The sequence below is a fragment of the Corythoichthys intestinalis genome, chromosome 9 (genome assembly GCF_030265065.1).
Source record: "Corythoichthys intestinalis isolate RoL2023-P3 chromosome 9, ASM3026506v1, whole genome shotgun sequence".
NCBI classification, from domain to species: domain Eukaryota; kingdom Metazoa; phylum Chordata; class Actinopteri; order Syngnathiformes; family Syngnathidae; genus Corythoichthys; species Corythoichthys intestinalis.
The window spans coordinates 25,595,192-25,617,407 of record NC_080403.1 but is presented as its reverse complement, the minus strand read 5'-3'; the positions used below and the strand labels follow the sequence as shown (position 1 = coordinate 25,617,407).

Below are 22,216 nucleotides of genomic sequence, written 5' to 3'. Positions count from 1 at the left end.
GCCATAACTCATAATTAATCAAGTTTGTAGATTGCAAAACGAAGTCTTAGCGCTACCTTTTATTGACCAACAGAGGACGCCGTTGTATTGCTTAATAGGGCGCACTACTTACATCAGCCTTTCTCACTCTTTGTTGGTCCCAGGTTTTGGAATAGCCTGGCTCCTAACATCCGCACCATCACTAATCTAGGTCTTTTTAAATATTGGTTAAAGAGCCACTTTTTCCTGAGTCAGGTAGCCTGGTTTTTACGGTTTCAATGTGTTCGTATTTTATCGTTTTTATTTTGTTTTATTTGTTGTAATGATTTATAGCGCGACAGATTTTTTTTACCCCCTCAATTTTATTTTATAGTGCTTTCCTTCCTCTTATTTAGCATGTACTGTATTTTGCTTTGTTATAAAGAACTTTGAGGACCGCTCAGGTTTTTGTAAGGGGCTACGTATAAATGAGCTTGATTTGGTTAATGAACTTTATTGCAACAAACTTTTTCTGCCAGCCAGGTTATTAAAAAAAAAAAAAAAAAAAAAAAACATAAAATAATAAACATGTAAATCCTAAATATTTTAAACTCAAAGCTAAAACTAAATCGTACATAAGAAGTAAATGACAGTCAACTGATCAAGAAAAAAGCTTTTGGCGATAACTTTGTTGAATAATGTTTTTTTTTTTTTTTTTTTTTTTGTATTAAAGTGAGCCCTGCTGGCACCTCACGGAGAAATGCCCTATTTGCAAATATTAGATTTTGTTCTAATGTTCTGTTACTATCATTGGTCTCTAAAGAGAAGCAGTGTCCGATCCAAAAATAGCCGTATCGGGTGCTGATATCAATACTGAGTATCAAATAAGGACAACACTAATGTAGGTTTGTGACACACACCTAACTAAATTCATATTCACATAATGTATACATTATAAACAGTCATGAAAACATATGTATAACATATTTTTGATAGTTATTTTGGCACAGTTTATGTACACATAGCACAGACACAGTACAGCATACTGTATAAGCTGATATGTGAAACTGATAGTTCACAATTAAAAGTAGTGAAAATATTCAAATGAATATAAAATGTATACTCATTTAATTATTGTGTATATGAATAATTAGTCCATAACATTTTTAAGCTAATAGTAATGAATGAATGAAAATATATATACAGAATGTATACAATGTAGTATGTCAAACTAATAACTTGCCAGTCTTATTGAAGTAATAGAATACAGGGGTATGAAAAAGTATCTGAACCTTTTGGAATTTCTAACATTTTTGCATAAAATCACCATCAAATGTGATCTAATCTTTGTCAAAATGACACAGATATAAAAACAGTGTCTTCTTTAACTAAAACCTCCCAAACATTTATAGGTTTTCATATTTTAATCAGGATAGCATGAAAACAATGACAAAAGGGGGAAAGTAAGTAAGTGAACCCTCTGTCTAAGGAGACTTAAAGAGCAATTGAAAACAATTTTTACCGAACAATTTAAGTTAGGTGTGTGCCCAATCACTAAAGCTGCCCTGCCCACTATAAAACACACACCTGGTAAGAATTGTCTTGATGAGAAGCATTGTCGGATGTGCATTATGGCTCAGTCAAAAGAGCTGTCTGAAGACCTGCGATCAAGGATTGTTGATTTGTATAAAGATGAGAAAGGATACAAATCCATCTCTAAAAGTCTGGATGTTCATCAATCGACAGTCAGAGAAGTTGTCTACAAATGGAGAGAGTTTGGCAATGTTGCTTCTCTCCCAAGGAGTGTCCGTCAACCAAAGATGATGCCAAGAGTTTAGCGCAGAATACTCAGACAGGTAAAAAAGAACCCGAGAGTGTCTGCTAAAGACTTACAGAAATCACTGGCACAGTCCAATATCTCTGTGCACACATGAACTATAAGTAGAACTATGGCCATGAATGGTGTTCATGGGAGGACTCCTCAGAGGAAGCCACAGATAACTAAAAAAACCCATTGTTGCTCGTTTAATGTTCGCAAAAAGGCACTTAGACACTCCAGAGACGTTTTAGCAAAATATTTTGTGGACTGATGAAACCGAAGTTGAATTGTTTGGGAATAACACACAATGTCATGTGTGGAGGAAAAATGGAACAGCTCACCAACATCAACACCTCATCCCCACTATGAAGCATGGTGGAGGGAGCATTTTGATTTTTTTTTTTTTTTCTGCCTCAGGGCCTGGACAACTTGCAATTATTAATGGAAGAATGAATTCAAAAGTTTATCAGGATGTTTTGCAGGAAAATCTGAGGGCATCTGTCAGACGGTTGAAGCTAAAGAGGATGGTTGCTGCAATAAGACAATGATCCAAAAGAAGTAAACACCGAAGTAAATCAACTTTAGAATGGTTTCAGAAGAACAAAATACACATTCTGGATTGGCCAAGTCTAAGTCCAGACTTGAACACCATTGAGATGCTGTGGCATGACCTAAAGACAGCAATTCATGCCAGACATCCCAGGAATCTGACTGAACTACAGCAGTTATGTAGTGAAGAATGGGTCAAGATTAGTCCTCAAAGATGTGCCAGACTGATTTACAGCTACAGGAAGCGTCTGTTCGAAGTTATTGCTGCCGGGGTGGGGGTGGGGTGGGGGGGGCACGTAATATTAAATGCGATGGCTCACTTACTTATTTTCCACCCTTCTGTCATTGTATACTGTCCTAATTAAAATATGAAAACCTGTAAATGTTTGGGTGGTTTTGGTTATAAAAACTTTTTTCCTCTGTGTGATTTTGACAAAGATCAGATCACATTTGATGGTGATTTTATGCGGAAATATGAGAAATTCCAAAAGGTTCAGATTCTTTTTCATACCACTGTATGTTGTTACATTTATTACATTGCACGTATTTAGTCACTTCACGTAGTTCCACATGAGTAATAAAATATTTGGTACTACATTTTAAAGCATCTATACTATAATGGAGAAAAAACCCTGAAGATGCAGTATGTCTTTATTTTTTAAACATGCATACGTTACATACGAGTAATACCATATTTGGTAAAACCTGCATATTTTTCGATTTGTGTCAAAATGTCACGGCAAAATTAGTAATATTCTCATTATGCATGTGCAACTGTCGAGATGTGATTCCTCGCCTTCTTTATTACGCACTAGTTTTCATAGCGGCAGGGGCTGTAACAGATTGGAAGAATTTGGGGGCAGCCAAACCTTTCATGCGCGTCCACGTACGCCAAAAAGTAGATCCGGCTGGAGCGCGGAGAGTCCCGGATGTTGGCTTGGCCGCCGAACGAGAGGCGAATCGGGTAGAAGGCAGGCTGAGAGAGAGAAAGGGACGCCACGGCACCGCAGGCACACCGGCGAACCTTTGCCCGGGACGACACGCGTTCTAGCGCACGGGGGACGCTCTCGGGGACCCTGCCGGGACACAGGAGGCGGACGGCGGTGGAAGGCGGGAGCAGTTAAGTGCGAAACTACCGCGAGGATTACGGAGACCACCGTCAACATCAGCTCCCTCTCCAAACAGAGTAAGTGAGCTGTAAGGACATGGAAGTTGAACTAGGGCCCACGAAATGGACGACTTTTTCTCGGGCAAAGTGTGCTGCGTTCAAGTTCTCTCATCGAGCAGGGACGAGGAGGAGGGGCGGGGGGGTCGAACCCGCCGGGCAGGCCCCGGTTGACAGCTTTCCCCTCGCCGTGGCAGGGGGGCGCGCGTCGGGTCGGTAGGAGGCGGGGGGAGACACCCTCTTTTCTGGGTCTAATGTAGTGACGTACCCCGGCTCTCTCTCACTGCTAGGCTAGCTGTTTGGTATGCGTGTGCAGTAGGAAGTGTGTGTGTTAGCGCGCGCTCTTGTCTGCGTGTGCATGTTTTTGTGCGTGTGTGTCATTTGGCTTTCCTGCGTGCCCTGGTGGCATTTGACTCACAGCTGTTGCAGTGTGTTTCCCCCCCTCACTGTCAACCCTCGCACAGCGCCATTGAATTCCTCCCGAACATAAATATACTCATACTTGTGCTCCGAGGCTCAACAAGTGCAGTATATGCAATCCAGCGGATGGACACTACATGGAGGACACCTGCACGGCCTCATAACGCCACAGCCAAAATCTGACAACAAGACAGTGTAGAGGCGGGTCACTCCCACGCCACGTGCATGTCTAATAAGCCCAGGTCTTCGATCTACGACAGTTTAGGTTCTATCATGTGTACGTAATTTGGAGCATACGGTTTCCAGCAAATGGTGCATGAAATATCATCAGGTTCTGAAAAAAAAAATCCAATTAAATCTGACGGCTTTGAAAAATATTATTTAATGAATCTTTGGTCATCTAAGTTAATGAAGATAGTGATAATTAAATGCATTTGAACTACCACGGTACATTGTCTTTTCCATTTCAGTGTACTCACTGTCTGTGGCTTTCATGCTTATGGCAGCATGGTGTGTGTAGCTGTGCGGTTAGCAAATCAGACTCATAGTTCGGAGGTCGGAGGTTTGAAACTAGGCTCTGGCCGTCCAGTTTGGACTCCGAATGTTCTCTCTGCTTATGTGAGGTTTTTTTTCTGCTTCAGCTTCTGGCCATCTCGCCAAACAGGCACGCGCAGAAATGTCTGTCAAGGGGGTGCTCCAGCACTTTCCCTTTTTTTGCCCTGGATATCTTGCTTGTACAGTTTATAGCATATGAATTGTACTCCTCTTGCCTTTAGTGAGGATAGGCTCCAGCAAACTCACAAACCTTACAGTGAAAATTTGTCATTGATTTGTGTTACAGAAAAATGATGGATGTTTATTAGATATTTTTCTACAGTAAAATCAGGGCTTGAAGTTAACATTTTATTTTTTTACATGCCAATTTGGGGAAAGCTTACGTTTAGTGGTCCCTAACTGTCGACCAATCACATGCACATCTGTCATGAATATGAAGGAAGGCTTATGACGGATGTCAATGAGTGTCGTTTAGTAAATTATGTCAGTTTTGATGCAATATTGAGATTTTTTTCATATGTCTTTGGGTTGAGATTAGAGTTTAGGAACTGTGTTAGGGTTAGGACACTTAATGACATCTGTCATCAGCATTTATAGGCGTGCATGTGATTGGTTGACAGTTAGGAACCATTAAAAGTAAGCTTTACCGCTATTTTGTCAGGTCCACCCAAATTATGGCTCACCCGAGGCAAATGTTGCATTGATACAAACACTTGTTCTTACATAATTTTGAGGTGTTGAATCCAAATATAACCTTATTTTTTTCTGTATGCGCTAGTGTTTTTTGCAACTCATGATTCAAATAGTTTGTGCAATGCAAAATTATTGCATAGTGATGTATTTAACATCTTGAGTTATATAGCTGGCGCTTAGAAAATTCACCAAAAGTAACAATGTGGCAAAATATTCCAAGTTATGCCATGTTTTAGACCAGGGGTTTTCAACCCAGTCCTCAAGGCACACTGTGGGTCCTGGTTTTTGTTCCAGCCGATCCAGCAGAGACAGTTGAACCAATGAGGCTTCTGCTAAAACAAGCCACACCTGACTGCAATCAACTGATTGCACTTGTAAAACACCAGATTGGGGAAAAAGTGTTGTCATCTTGTTTGGTAAGAATGAAATCCTGCACCCACAGTGTGCCTTAGTGGAATAGGTTGGGAACCCCTGTTTTAGACAACCAAGACCAACAATATGGAAAAAGTGACGTGCTGCACTACACTGCTGGCCAACTGCTCCAATATGTGAGAAAATAGTCAAGTATGACAAGCTAATAGCAGAAAAATGTTTAGAACTATGCAAAGGACTGAAAAGTCTGGTATTAGATGGAAATACATAACAAATCTGTATAAAATACCAAAAAATATGAACAAATGTGATTCAATGAAAACTAAAGCATTACAGCAGACTCATTTGTTGTTCTTTGCACTGGGTACATTTGCGAAAAAATTTTAAATTTTACCACTTTTGTTCATTTTGAATTTATTTTGAAGTTCACCCATAATCCAACCAAAAGTTATTAATGAGCAGACTATTCTAGCGAGAGATTTTTGTGCATTTTGATAGAGTTTCGATTCGGAACGTTTACGCTTTACACATTGCAAGGTGAAAAAAACCAATAAGATGTACTATATTTGATAAAAAATTTAAATGGAGTGCACTTCTATAGCGCGTTCCAGTGATATTTTGTGCTTCATACGGATAACAGCTTTGTATCCGGTGCGTCTTGCCTATAGCATTATCGCCAAATTTTATTTTTTGTTGGAAATGGGGTATGGGACTTAACAAGATCCCTTGCCGTGGCAGATGATAGAATACAAGTTGAAACAACAACATGGACAACTCAGGTGTTTTTTATGTTTTTTAAGGATCCGGCTTGGTCTGTCCTGATTTAAGTTCACGCCGGGCTACTCACTCTCTTTCCCTGAAATAGACAGTTCAATAAACTCATTTTGGATGCACTCCCGTTTAAATGACAAAATGAGTTACTGCCAATTCGTGCAGTCCTTAATTTTTATAAAAAAAAATTTTAACCACCAATTCGTGCGCAGCTTGGAATATATATATATTTTTTCATTCGCACGCCCGATCGGGCATGTATTATTACGGTATATGAAGGTCGTTTGCCGGGAGTGTTTTTCCTTGCCCAGGGCAATCAGGAAAGTGAGGAAACTCTTTAACTTCAAGCCCTGAAAATAGTAGTACATAAATCATAGTTACAATACAAATTTGTATGAAAAACACTATTAATAAAATTCATTTCTGTTGGTATGGCAACCACTTTACCCGAGTTTGTATTGAGCTCATTGGCTGCCAATGACGGTGATAGACGAACCAGACATGCTTTAAAAGTGAACTGGTTTTACATTGACCACTTAGTAACTTTGGCATATTACCACTTATAACACTGACACGAAGGAAACCCATCAATAACTTCTGTTCTAACGGCTTTAATGTTATTTCATAAATTAACGTTGGCTGAGTGATCGCAGCCAAACCTCCCAGTCCAAATGGATTGAACGTACAACGCCGTTAATAGAACTGAAACAATTCAATGCCAGACATCACAGTTAAAATGGATTTAATGTCTATCGATGTCAATGGCAGGGATTGAGTTAAGTTGGAATGCAACATACGTTTTCTGCGTCCCAACCACTGTGTTGCAGCACATTAGTGGTGTGGTGTGGTGTGGTGTGGTAAATGATCCAATTCCACTTGTGTATCTTCATTCATCTATCCATGCCATTAATGCATAGTGACAGACAGAACAATTAAATGCTCTTTCAGTGCCAAACAGCATGATTATTTAAGTATATGTAACTCCCCAAAGAAAAATTACGTCACTTACGTTGGAACAGTAGATAAGTCATAGTTTGAAATAAATATTTGATTGAAAAACTTGAAAGTCAAATGAAAACCAGATATGACAGAGGTCGCTTAGCATGCCTTAACTGTGCTTTGTGCGTTAACTTTATTATTGTGTTGTTCATGTCCTATACTGTCACATAGTTGAGGTTCTTGGTTTGAATCTGAAGTGAAGCTTGCATGTTCCAAAATTTGTGCAATTTCATTTGACTGGAACTGTCCACAGCCGTTAGTCTATATGTTTGTTCTAACAGCATGTGGCCTGCGATTGGCTGGCAACCAGTCAGGAGTGAAAGAAAGCTGGGATAGACTCCCAACTCATCAGTGACAGTGATGACAAACTGTGTAGAAAACGGATAGATGGCTGGCTTGTGCTTCCCTCTATCCTCAAACTAACCCAACCCACTTAAGAGTGACAGAAATACCCTTCGTATTAGTCAGCAACCGCAGTGAAATGTCAGACCTGCTTTTGAATATTAATCATCGTTCCTTTAAATGTGAATGAGCGAGTTCATCCGTGCATGCAGTTCTACCCCCTCACACACTTCCAGACAAGGTTAATGGTGAGTTTTTACTTTGCAGTCTTGATTTGTGACATAAGTCTTTTAAGTTTCGTTGTGGTTGCTGAACAAATTAACCTAATATCTTAGGGCACCAAAGTACTTCAACTTGGTTATAAAAGTTTTACGATAGTAACTGTTTGAACCTGGAGTGAATGAATTGTCATGCCTGGCTATGGGGGAAAAGGTTTTGTAATGAGAATTCCTCCTCGCTTACCTTAACTGACGTCTTTGTAAAGTGCAGTTCCAAACAGTGTTTTCTGAAACAGACACAACTTGACATAGCTACAATATGTGTAGCACAGTATTGGCGTCACGCTGTGATTGATTCGCAGCATGGGTGACGTTGCACAACAGTGAGCTCTTGTGACATCAATAGAGGTACAGAGAGAGGAAAATCATCCAAATTCACTTATTCTTTTTTTTGGTGGGGAATTGTTAATTGGTAAGGGAAAGTCAGTGTTTCCCCTAGGATTTTTTGAAGCTGTGGTGGTGGTGGTGGTGGTGGTGGTGGTGGGCCGCGTTAAGAGTCGGACAACCCCATCATGTGCCGCGGCGAATTTGTTTATATCATGACAAATAAGATTTTTTTTCACAACATTAATTTTTTTCTAAGAACCTTAACCTTTGCAAAGTTTGCATCCTGCCTGCGAACAGTTGATTTCACTGGACTTGGAAAATAAATACATAAAAAGGGAAATCAGCAATTAATGGTCAATTTTTTGTGAGGCGTGCTGCAAGATGGTCCCCGATTCTCAAGTCTGTCTTCACCTACACGAGAATAAGAAAAAAAGCAAGCATCTCAACTTACATTGTACAGTTGACTAAATGTCTTACTCTGTTCATTGCAGAGAAATCTCTCTCACAGTTCACTGTTGAGATGGGCACTGGCAACGCAATGGCCGACAGTTGCTGTCAGCAGCACTCCCCATTTATCAGTCTGTGATGCCATTTTTGACATCATTAGATCTGACCTGGTCCATATTCTGAAACACATTCAATGTTTTACCCATTTGGATTTAAATCAAATATGTCTAATTTAAATTAGTCAATCCGACTTCAGTTCAAACTGAAGTCTTTGTTGGAGTTACTTTTCTGATTGTTAGTGAAAATTCTTATAATTTGTTTATACTTCTTTCAATGTCAGTACCCCATCTGTCTTGTAATTTTTTGTATAAGGAATAGTCTAGGTTATCAACAATAATCATAATGTCTATTGTTTATAGACAATTAACCTTTTTCAACACCAGAATTTAAGATACAATAATACAATAATGAATTTCTGATTGATAAACATAATAGGTGAAGGATTCTTAACACTTACCTTGATTTGTGTGGTACATGCATGACTTGAACTTTGCCATTTCTGTCCATGTTGGGTCCGAGCTAGATTCTCTGTTTGCTATTTTGCTTAGTTGAGAGTTCGCCTACGCTGAACTGTGCGCTTTCCTGATCTGCGTCTCCAGTTGTGATCTTGCCTCATTTGAAAACTTTGTATAAACATTAAAATACACCGCTTGCCATAACCATTTGGTTATATCTACTCCTCAGAACGTGAGAGCTAATACCTATGGAACCGGGGAGCGTGTGCCTCACGTTCTGAAATATTGAATTAGCTTCAGACGCTAATTCAATATTTAGAAACGTGACTGTCTGGAATGCTACAACAATAATGGTAATTTTGTTAGTGGACCCTCATATTCAGGAAGTTTTGTGTTTCCAAAATACTGTACTTCGAAATCCTCATCTGAAATAACAACGAGTGACGTCAGCGCTGAGCAAATGCTATGCTAGGAGGCAACGATTCTGGTCAAAGACACGCCATAAAGAACTTACGTCAATGTCAATATTAAGGTCGTTTTTATAGTATAAGCCAGAGGTAAATTCATTAACTTCAAATGCCTTTCTGTGGATTTTTCTCCCCATTTTCATCTCTGTGCTGATGTACTCCAGGTGCAAACCTTCAGTAGGAGAATTGATGCGCTTTTCAAAATAAAGCGTGTAAAGGAACAATTTGTATTTGTCGTGCTATTTCAGACGACTTATGGCAAATAGTGCGTAAAAATGAGCTTCTTATATTCATTTAGATGTCATTTTGAATAATACGAATTAATAATTAGAATGAATTTTACAACAACAACAAAAAATCTCATCTGCGAAGTGTGGCGGCTTTTATTTTGGTGTGGCGTAGTGCCACGATTAGTAATATGTAGGGGAAAGCCTGAAAGTAATTTGGTTTAATTTTAGTGATGTCAGCAGGCTTTAAAAAAATGAATGTGTCTCTGTGTGCGCGTGTCACTGTATTTAAAATAAAAAAAAAAATTTTTTTTTAGTTTTCCTCAGTTTAGTGGGTTCCATCGGCAATGGGAGACAAATTTTCACTTCTTTTAGTATAGTTGATCGGTATCGCTGCCTGTCATGTAGAAGGTCACGCTCTGATTGCCCGACTAGGAGGAGACTATGACACATTTTCTTAAAAAGATTACATTTATTTTACTTTTTTGTCCCTTAAAGATCAGTCAAACGAAAGATGGGGCTTAGTTTCCCTGGCTGAAAAGAGAAATTTTATTGATTGCCCTACAGTTTAGTAGGTTCCATTTTGAGTGATGGAAATGATGTTTTAACTCATCGTTAGCGTAGTGGATCAGTATCTCTGCCTGTCTTGTAAAAAGCGTGTGGGTGGATTCCCCGACGTGTAGGTTAACTTTTTCACCTTTTCCTAAAAAGATTGTACATTTAACAATAGTTTTTGTCTATCTCTCTTATGATCAATCGTGTATCCTTAATAACAAGAAGTTGTAATTTCTGAAAAATGCTAAACGTCTGTGTGGAAGCACAAAGACTAATTTGGAATAGAACGGAATAAATATCTGAATGAATGAAGTGGAATAATGTAATTATTTGGGGCACACTCTAAACTTTATATTTTCATCAGTTTCTACTATCTTTGGAAGCTTTGATATGTAATCGCCTTGCTGCAGAAAATTCCCGTCTGCGCAACATTTCATAAATTACTCGTGACGCGCACGTGACAAAGTTGGATGGATGTCAATGCCAAGGCTTGTGATTCTGGGTAGGAAGTGGTGGCGGCAGCGTGGGGAGGGTTTGGCTTTCGCTGTCAGAATGGCGGTGCTCATTTGGAATGCGGCGTGTGGCCCTCTGCCTAGCCCCCCTTCACACTAAGAGCCTTTTTAATTTCTCCCCTTGTTGAAGTGATTATTCAAATGGCCATCCGTGAGGTGCAGTTATCAGACTCTTGGTGGTAGTTGAGCCTGTGGCTACATGCATACTCATCACATGCACATATACGTGCACACACACACTGTATCGCGGTTGGACAGCACCCAACAACAGGTACCTGGTGAAGCAAAACCCTATTAGACCACCACATCTCAGCCCTCAGGCAAAAATTCTAGTGTGCTGTGTGATTGACAGGAGGCAATATATTCATGAGGATGCATGTATATTTTTATATATGATATTCCTAGTTTTTTGTTTTTCATTATTGGGCACATCCAAAGTACAATAGTTTCTGGAAGCCTATTGCTGACTGTGGTCGATTTTCAAAGCAAGGAGATCATAGGATCCATTTATCTGTTTTTGTAGTGCTTGTCCTCATTCGGTTACAATCACAGGTCATGGAGACAAACAGCTATTCGCTTTTTGGGTATATTTAGGGTATCGGTATCTGTTCTTTAGATAGGTTCTGGGCAATTTTAAGACTGACATAGAAGATGGGAATTTTTTTAGATCGATTTCGGTAATCATATTTAATCAACACCACACATAATAGTATGCAGATGGAGACTGACTACTTTGGCAGATTTTAAACAGTCCCTCAAAAGAGTCTAATGTTGGTGGTTATCAAGTGATGTATTACACTCCAGGTGAAGTAAATTGTAAAGCTAAACACTCATAAAGAAAATTACACATATTATGCACAAAAATAATAAATTCATTTTATCTTGCGAATGCCCGCTCACGCAATGATAAATACAATGGGAGGTGCCATTGTATAAAAGCTAACAGTTAATAAGAACAATGTAAAAACATTAAGTTTAAAAAAAAAAAAAAAAAAAAAAAGAATTGAGACATTATGGGGAAAAAAATCGTCAACCAGTTGTACTTTTAGTAACCTAAATATACAAAGGGTTGCTATCATAGATTCACATTACAGTGGTACCTCGACATATGAATTTTATTCGTTCCAGGACCTGGTTTGTATGTCGAAATGGTCGTACAGTGCCTTGCAAAAGTATTCGGCCCCCTTGAATCTTGCAACCTTTCGCCACATTTCAGGCTTCAAACATAAAGATATGAAATTTAATTTTTTTGTCAAGAATCAACAACAAGTGGGACACAATCGTGAAGTGGAACAACATTTATTGGATAATTTAAACTTTTTTAACAAATAAAAAACTGAAAAGTGGGGCGTGCAATATTATTCGGCCCCTTTACTTTCAGTGCAGCAAACTCACTCCAGAAGTTCAGTGAGGATCTCTGAATGATCCAATGTTGTCCTAAATGACCGATGATGATAAATAGAATCCACCTGTGTGTAATCAAGTCTCCGTATAAATGCACCTGCTCTGTGATAGTCTCAGGGTTCTGTTTAAAGTGCAGAGAGCATTATGAAAACCAAGGAACACACCAGGCAGGTCCCAGATACTGTTGTGGAGAAGTTTAAAGCCGGATTTGGATACAAAAAGATTTCCCAAGCTTTAAACATCTCAAGGAGCACTGTGCAAGCCATCATATTGAAATGGAAGGAGCACCAGACCACTGCAAATCTACCAAGACCCTGCCGTCCTTCCAAACTTTCTTCTCAAACAAGGAGAAAACTGATCAGAGATGCAGCCAAGAGGCCCATGATCACTCTGGATGAACTGCAGAGATCTACAGCTGAGGTGGGAGAGTCTGTCCATAGGACAACAATCAGTCATACACTGCACAAATCTGGCCTTTATGGAAGAGTGGCAAGAAGAAAGCCATTTCTCAAAGATATCCATAAAAAGTCTCGTTTAAAGTTTGCCACAAGCCACCTGGGAGACATACCAAACATGTGGAAGAAGGTGCTCTGGTCAGATGAAACCAAAATTGAACTTTTTGGCCACAATGCAAAACGATATGTTTGGCGTAAAAGCAACACAGCTCATCACCCTGAACACACCATCCCAACTGTCAAGCATGGTGGTAGCAGCATCATGGTTTGGGCCTGCTTTTCTTCAGCAGGGACAGGGAAGATGGTTAAAATTGACGGGAAGATGGATGCAGCCAAATACAGGAACATTCTGGAAGAAAACCTGTTGGTATCTGCACAAGACCTGAGACTGGGACGGAGATTTATCTTCCAACAGGACAATGATCCAAAACATAAAGCCAAATCTACAATGGAATGGTTAAAAAATAAACGTATCCAGGTGTTAGAATGGCCAAGTCAAAGTCCAGACCTGAATCCAATCGAGAATCTGTGGAAAGAGCTGAAGACTGCTGTTCACAAACACTCTCCATCCAACCTCACTGAGCTCGAGCTGTTTTGCAAGGAAGAATGGGCAAGAATGTCAGTCTCTCGATGTGCAAAACTGATAGAAACATACCCCAAGCGACTTGCAGCTGTAATTGGAGCAAAAGGGGGCGCTACAAAGTATTAACGCAAGGGGGTCGAACAATATTGCACGCCCCACTTTTCAGTTTTTTATTTGTTAAAAAAGTTTAAATTATCCAATAAATTTTGTTCCACTTCACGATTGTGTCCCACTTGTTGTTGATTCTTGACAAAAAACTAAAATTTTATATCTTTATGTTTGAAGCCTGAAATGTGGCGAAAGGTTGCAAGGTTCAAGGGGGCCGAATACTTTTGCAAGGCACTGTATGTCGAGACAGATTTCCCCATAAGAAAACATTACGATTATCGTAATTCGTCCCCAAGCCCCAAAACCTACAATAAATTCTTAATAAGTACTGCATGTACAATTACAAATAGTGATTACGCATAGCAAAACAGATTATAAATAAATATTTTATTTTTATTGTCACCTTAAATCATAGAGACTGGCGAACGGAGGTAGAACGCGACAGCGGGTGTGGAGGTAGAGGAGAATATGGTGAGTCATGTTCTAATTTAACAAATGCATTAAGTTAGACAGATGTAAATTTTTCTATGATTATTTCATTTCAATATAAGCGTCACCTTCCTTTTTTCACCACTACTACCACCTGCACTGAACTTCCTCTGGACCCATGATGATTTCTCCCACAGAAAAATACGACGTGCTGCCGTCTTGTCGTGAATGGTTGTATCTTGAGCATTTCGACATGTTGAGACAGATGACGAGTCAAATTTTACGCCGTATGTCGATTGCGTTCATATGTCGAGGTACCACTGGACTATCCTATTCAAGTAATTGTTGAAGTTATGCACAAAAAAAAAATCTTAGGAAATTTTTAAAAAAATCATCAAATGGTTCAGTCTTTGTGAAAAATCTATTTTAAAAAAAGGCATAGACTTATTTTAATACCTGACTGCTGTCGACCGCCGCTACAAACTACGCCCACATAATGCTACGGTAGATATCACATGTATAAAGAACTAGATGTAAAATGACAGACTCTGCGGCGTTAGCAGCACATGTATAATAAACTAGATGCGAAATGACAGACAGCGTTAGTAAACAGCCGCCATCTTTAAGCAGTAGACTTCCCTGGAAGGCTGTTGTAGCGAACCTTCCAAGCGAACCTAATTAACTTTTTATCTGAAATACTCCTGAATTTGCAAAATCTTGACTTGAATCTATCTTTAAATGATGAAACAGTTTTAAAACTCTCACATATCGAAAGTACACAGAAGGGAAATTATGGAATCACGGGAGCAATTTTAACAAGTTTAACGGTTAATTCACAAAACAGAATGGGGACTTGAGTATTTTATTTACCGTTTTGAACTGTTAACTTGATACTGAAATAGTTATTTATTTAAGCCTCAAAGGAATGTATTTGAACAATTTGTATTTGTACAATTTTTGTAACTAATGTACGAAACATTAAAAGCAGCTAATAGCTGGGAGGGGGGGGATGTACATCAATAATCGATTTATAATCGAATTGTAATCGTTATCGAATCGTTAGGTGCCCAAAGATTCCCACCTCTAGTAGTAACGTACCATAAAACACTCTTTATTTTTATAGCCTATAGTTTTACCCTGGTGGGGGTATGTGGGAACTGGGGGATGGTCCACCGACAAGCTTATAAAGCAATGCAGGAAATCCAGAATGACCTTCTGAGATTTTATCACAGTTTACTATTTAACACCAAGTAGAACTAATGTACCAACAGCATGCCTACAATCTCCCAACACATGAGATCATGCTAGCTGATTTGTTACAGCCTAATTAGAATTTATTGTCATACCCCCCTAATCTGGTAAAGGACTGACAGGGGCACTTTCAATTTCTTTACTGAATAAACTGTAATGTAATAAAAATGTAATGAGCATTCAAGCACACAACTGTATGTAGACTGGGTAATGATTAGCTAGCTAACATCTAGCCGCTATGAACGGCAAATCTGCATTTTATCAGCACACATGCCACTCACCATGCAAGGCTCCACTTTTAAAAGCTCCACACACTCAAAGTCATATTTTTGTTTTTGACTCCCATGTCCAAAGTGTTTTTCTGACCTTATTCACCTTGAACAAACGTAAAAATCTCTTGCGTTCCTCTCCACCGCTGCTAGTGTCGAGCAGTGAAGGTCTTTTTTGGTAGAAATTTCTATTCAAACTCTAAGTTGGAGGCGTTCGGATGAGGAGGAGGTAGAGGAAGGAGGATGAGGAAGTAGCTCAGTCTTCATTAGAGCCGCTGTGCCTCCTCACTAGAATGCAGATGAGCCGTGGAGCCATTCATCCGCTTGGAAGCGCCTCCCCAATTCCAATTTGAATCTTGTTTGCAGTCACAATGTGTGAGCCCACTTCTCCGTGTTAGAGAAGTCTCTTTACGGGGGGAGATCAGAGGGGGATAATTGCACTTAAGTGAACCTCATTTAGTGCTGGCCAGAGCAATTATTGTAACTGCAGTTCTCTGCATTTTTGGAAGGTGGGGGAGCACGAGCAGCTGTCATTGGGTCTCTTAAGCCGAAATATCAAATACTGAGAAGAATGACATTGGCACCGAATCGCAGGAGTGACGGATTCTTCAATGGATTTTAATTAGTTTTTGTGGGATTTTTGCTCAGCTCCCTACATTTTCTCATCCGCAGATTGACATAATTAAATGTGACAATTAGACAGGCTTTGTTTTTATAATAATTGAAAAGATGATTCTCAAGGTGTGCAGTCTTTCTTCAGGCAACAGCTCAAGGCTTTGCAGGAGACGCTTCACCATTAATGTGATTTAAGAGCCGAAGTTATAGAGTTTTGCTCGGCCGGGTGCTTTAATCTATTTTTTGCTGTAAATTAATGAATTTTTAAAGAGGCAGTCGTTGAATAGTGGGGGAGAAAGTGCTTTTGTGAATGCAGTTCACTTTTCAAACAAGCATCTTCTTTAGTGCAACCCCCACACCACACTTCTCCCGGGATGGAGAGAACGAATTTAGCGAAGCGCTACACTTTTCGAATTCATCCTGCAATTCACTGCATCGGTTCTCCTCATCGCACATCCTCCTTGTCCAGTGAGTTGAATCAGTTTGCCAACTCTACGCATTGAATTGTAATTGAATGTAGACATGCATCTGCTTAAGAATTCCCTCTTTTTTCCCCTATCTTACAGTACTTCCTTATATAGTTGTCTGGGGTTTGCACGGAATTTTTAAAAAAAGTTGTGGTATTGAACCTTTTTCACAGACTTTGTTTGGACCAGTGCACTTTCCCCCCACCTTTTTGCAACTAACTGATTGGGTTGAATAAGAATCATCATTAAGAGGGTTAAAGAGGCATTAAAAAGGGTTTAACACCCTTTTGTAAGAGTGTGACAGGGGATGTGAACCTTAACACCTGTCACTTTCTTACCCTGCAACGTAGTGTTGTAAGTAATTGTCGCTGTCAAACAAGTGTTTTGTAAGTCACATTCGGCGCTCACGTCAACCACGACAACTAATTTTTAAGTTGCGGGGAAGTACACGATTGCAAAAAAATCCCCTATAGCTTAATATTCAGTAAAAAGGCACAGACATATAAATGCGGTGTCTTCTCTGCATCTCTTTGTGAAAGTGCGTTCGATACAGTAATTCACCATCAAGTGTTACGTTATTTAGTTCCCCAAACTGACTAATCAGGACTATCTTAATCTACAGGAAAGCTACTGTATTAAGCCACTTAAGAGCTCACTAGGCATGTTGATTAAAAATGGTGAAAGGGGTGGCAGTGCCTGAAATGCACGTTATTTTTTTGTGACTCATTCCAATCTAGTGGTTATAAAATGAATTAAGTTCTTCCCTTAAATTACATTGCCTTCTCAGAACTGACAGTGACAAATTAGCAGAAATCTTGATTTAAAAAGATACATTACATTTTCAAAGCTTTGCAATTAAACCACTTTGATTAAAAGTCTAATGAGAAACAAGAAATTGGATGATTGAGATATGTGGCCATTGTAGTTATTAGCAACCTCCTAAATGAATGGGTAAATAAAATGCATCTAGTCACAAGTGGACAGCTCATCAGTTCATAACGAATAATTCTCCATATTTAAAATCACCACTTGTGATCGCACTTGAGCGTTTTATATGCAAGCAGTCGCCTACTCTTTTGTTTGAAAGCAACCAAACGTTTGGACGGTAGGCAGTGATGCATCTGCTGTATTTAAAATGTCCGTCTGTACTGAAAAAGAAGCAGAAGCCAATGGGAAGAAAAAAACCTAGAAACGGAAATAAAAAAAATTGCAGTGCCAAAAGCGGTACAATTGTACCAGGGTACCCGCGGGTTATTAAAAGTATTAAAAAAGCATTGAATTTAGTTTTCCATTATTAAAGGTATTAAAAGTATTAAATTAGCTGTCGTAAGTCTGGAATTTTTTCACCGTGGTTTTAATTTTGAAGAACATCTCAGTGCAACCTAAATTATATCCGTGACGAAGTTTTGTTTTTTTTAAAATCCATAACGAAGATGACGCGTAGAATTTTTACGATGCACTGCACTACAAATCATAATGCACCTCGTGCGTGCGCGCTGTTAGCATCATTAGCATCAACATCACAACAGCAGGCAATCGCACAGTACTGTGTGCTAACGTAAGGAACTGCTCAGATGCCTTAGTTGTTATGTTCGACGAAAGCCTCAACAAGACAACCAAGTCCAAACAGTTGGACCAGCATGTGAGGTATTGGATCGGCGACCAAGTTGCATCCAGATACTTTGGGTCGCAGTTTATGGGTCATGCGAAGGCCGTGGACCTGCTTAACATTTCAAAGTAAGTTGCCAATTTCTCCAATTAAAATGTGTTAGATGCAATAATGTATTTCTGCACAGTTTGCCTTACGAATGAATGTGAATTTCGTAGTTTTAACTCAAGAGTTAGCCATGTTCAATAGGGTATTGGCAGGTGCACTAGCCGTAGCATGGGTAAACGGGAGTCGTAGATCCACCATCACCCTCAGATACAAAACACGGTTGACACTATTATTGGAACGAGTGCGGGGTAACGTTGATCTGAATAACATGGCATGGTGATAGGCAAATTATAATGTAGGTGATAGTAAAACACCTCCTGGTATATTTAAATATTTTTCTTGATTGAATAAGAGTATGGATTTTCTCTATCTGATTAAAAGAAATGTCTTCAATAGCTAACAAAGGATTAACATGTGTTTTGTATACTTCTTGTAATGTGATTAGAAAAAAACAATTACCAAGGGAAATGGTCATGTGTAGCCTATTTGTTTTGTGGTAATTAATGGTAAACTACTGCCATTTAGTGGCTGTTTTTTAAACTTTCACTGCCAATTGCAAGATTTTTCCAAGCACTTTACAGTTAAGGTGATCAACTTGACAATCACCAGTTAAGGTGACCAACTTGACAATCACCAACCTACCACCTTGACTATGTCCTCTTAAAAGGGAAACCTGTTGTTTTGCAAATGTAATTTCTGAAGTTGCTTTACAAAAATAGAGTAAAATCCATTTTGGGAAAAAAAATCTGAAAGACCTTATATTTAAATGTGTTTTAATTGTATCTTCAGTAAATGTGCATTCTTTTGTCAAACACACTTAGTAATTGAGGTTAAATTTGATGCTCAGTGCTTTATTTTTTTAATATGATTCAATATGATCTAAATCAGGGGTGTCCAAACTTTTTGCAAAGGGGGCCAGATTTGGTGTGGTAAAAATGTGGGGGGCCGACCTTGGCTGACGTCCTTTACGTAGAACAATATATTAAGCACATTTAGGCATGCCATTCAGTGTGGCACATTTGCTTTATTATTTTTTTTAATGAATAATTTAAACAATCTTGCAACTAGCCTTTGTGGCGTTCTCTTTCGACTCTCGGGCATTTGCGAAATACTGCTGCTGTGAAATCAAACTAGCTTCAAGTTGCTTCAATTTCTCGCTGCGTATCTTCCATCTTGTCGTACATGTCAGATAGTCTTGTTTGGTAACATCGCTGTCTTCGCCGTCTTTGCATGACATCTGCTACCCTGATATTTACAACTATCTTGTCCACACAAAATCAGCCTATTCTCACGAAAGTTTGAAAAACTTTAAAGGCCCAAGTACACTGCATGCGTGATCGTTGCGGTTGCGGTCCGACTCCGGTAAAAAATAGCGCCGGAGCCAATCCGTTCCCATTATATCCTATTGTTCAACGTATACCAGCCGCGTCAGTGCTCCGGCTTGACTGCGAACCACCTCCGGCGTGCCGCATGCCCGCCGGATGGTATAGGCTATTTTCTATTTTTGCCGGACACGCATCCGGCAAAATGGGCGGAGCTGGGCCTGGACGTAACAACCCAGGTGCCTAATCACGGTTTAAACACGAGCGAAGATGGATGATGAGCGCTTCATCATGGAGGTGGAAACCCACAAAATCATTTATGATGCAGCAGATCCTTTCTATAAGGACAATTTTAAAAAGGAAGCTGCAAGGTGTCCTATTATGTGTGTTTTTCTGTCCTGATCTCATCATGATGCAGTCATGTCTGTCTCTTAATTCCAGATTAACTAAAATATCAATATGCAAAGAAAATATGTGCTCTCTCTCGGCTTCTCTGATGAGTATAGACTCCGTGTGTTTTTCATTGTTTTAAATGGCACATTATCGCGCGCGATCACGCGAGAGCTCACCGGGGGGACGAGGTTGGCGGACCGCAGCCGTGCAGCAGCCGGTATGATTTGCCTGTTTTTGACGGACTGCGTGGCACGCAGGCAACACTGAACCGGACCGGAACCGCAACGATCACGCATGCAGTGTACTTGGGCCTTAAGAGCTTGGAGGCTTATAAATACTTCGTTGCTGGTTGGGTGAAACGGGTCCTCGTCCACGAAAATTTGGCAGGAATCTATCTCGTGTTCGGGAAGGTGAGTTACGAAATTTTCAATTCAAAATCTTTTGTTCTTGCTAACATCCACTGTGAAGTCTAATGTATTTCATGTCATTTGTCAATGGAGCTAGGGCTTTTAATGTTTATATGGTTTAGCGATAGCACTCTCACTACATACATATATAATATGTAATAAATATGAAGTGCGATAGCACTACTCCAGATTGTCCCTAGTTGAATTTATTTTTTGGCTTTTGACCTCAATAGTGAAATTGTAAATTAATTGTATGACAACTGTCTTATTATCCCCTTATAATTATATATTTTCAGATAGTTCATTCACAACGTCTGAGTGTATGTTGTTGGCGATTAGCCTAGCAATGATCTTAATTGTGGTTGTCAGCCCAAAACCCTCTAAATATATATTAAAAGCATCTTACCAGATATAAAATGACTACTACATAATCTGTGGTAGTCGTTTGGAGCCCAGTTTTCTCGTCGAATTGCAGCAGTCAATCTCGGTCTCCTCTCCGGGTCTCTCGGAATACGGTAAAACTTCAAGTCTCTCCATCTATCTTCTCTGTTTTTGCAACCGACCGCCACACACGACTTCACCATTTTGATTATTAATGTTAACGAGCTGAAAAACACGCCATAATCGGAGGAATTTACGAAGCGCTAATGCATTAACATGACGAGTAGACGGACAACATGGCGCGGGGGCGTGGCTGTGACGTCACGTGAGTAGGGTCTATTAAAGCCCGATCCGGCCTGCCGATCAATTAACTTTGATTTGCAGACCCGAGCCCGAACCCCCCCCTGAAATTCTAGGTTTTATTTGTGAGGACTCAGGAGAAGGAGGAAATGCGGGGATGCGATGCGTGGTTGCGTTTTGTGTGATCACATTTGTGACGATGCCTGTGCATATATTCATAAAGATAACAAATTAAAGCCTGTCTTTTGTAACGAATTCTCCCAGTTAAACAAGACCAAGACGGATATTCAATAAACATTTATATCTTTTGTATTTGTGTGTCTGTTCTAATGGGCAGATAGTGGATTTGACATTTATTTTAATCTCTTCGAGTTGGCAGAAAAAAACGCAGGTTTTCTCAATGTTTAAATAGTCTACATATTTAATGATCATTATAAATGCATTTACACAACGAAATAATGCTGGAAAAGTTTGTTAAATATATTTCTCGTATGAGACCAAAGCGCCACATTTGTTTACATTCAGCGAAGCAGACACAGGTTTCTGTATGGCATCTTCAACAATTTGAATCCTTTCCATACCCCGCTCCTACCGCAGTTGTTTGCTTTTCAATTCCCCTGTCTTTAGTTTGTTTTTCACTCCTAGCTGCTGCATATCGAAAAGGAAATAGCAGGATGTGGACTAGCGGAGGGCGGCAGGGTGGGAGGGGAAGATTGAAAAGAGAGCGGGGCCACGGCGTTCACATGTGCAGGCATGCACAGCACCTTCTCTATTTTATCCAAATTATTTATTTTATTTAACATCCATACATTGTTTTGGTATGAATATGAATTTATTTTAAAAAAAGTTAGCGAGAGAGAAGTCCAGCCCGACCCGACCGTAAATAATCACACATAAATCGCTCCAGAGTATAAGACGCAAAAAACTGCGACTTATAGTCCAAAAAACACGGTAACTTGGTTTTGGCAGCGTACGAAAAGCATATGCCTGTGATTGTTGTTATACTTTTTGTCTATGAATGCTACCGAGGCGTTTTTGTGGTACAGCCATTGCAAAGCGATGGTAATTTTCGTAAGCGAACGAATGGCATCTTACATTGTATATTAGTAATAAGCAAGCGAGCATACTAAACACAAAATAAAAA

At 39.5% G+C, this 22,216-nt stretch overlaps 1 protein-coding gene across 2 annotated transcripts in view; it reads left to right on the top strand.

Annotated features, from left to right (window-relative positions):
* Window positions 1-3,229: 3,229 nt before the first annotated feature.
* foxj3 (forkhead box J3) overlaps window positions 3,230-22,216 on the top strand; it is a 226,621-nt gene continuing 207,634 nt past the window's right edge. The window contains exons 1-2 of one of the 2 annotated variants that reach the window (XM_057845439.1): window positions 3,230-3,512; window positions 13,937-13,992. The gene's annotated coding sequence lies outside the window, so the exon portion shown is untranslated. The remainder of the gene's footprint in view (window positions 3,513-13,936; window positions 13,993-22,216) is intronic. The other variant, XM_057845438.1, reaches the window with a different exon arrangement.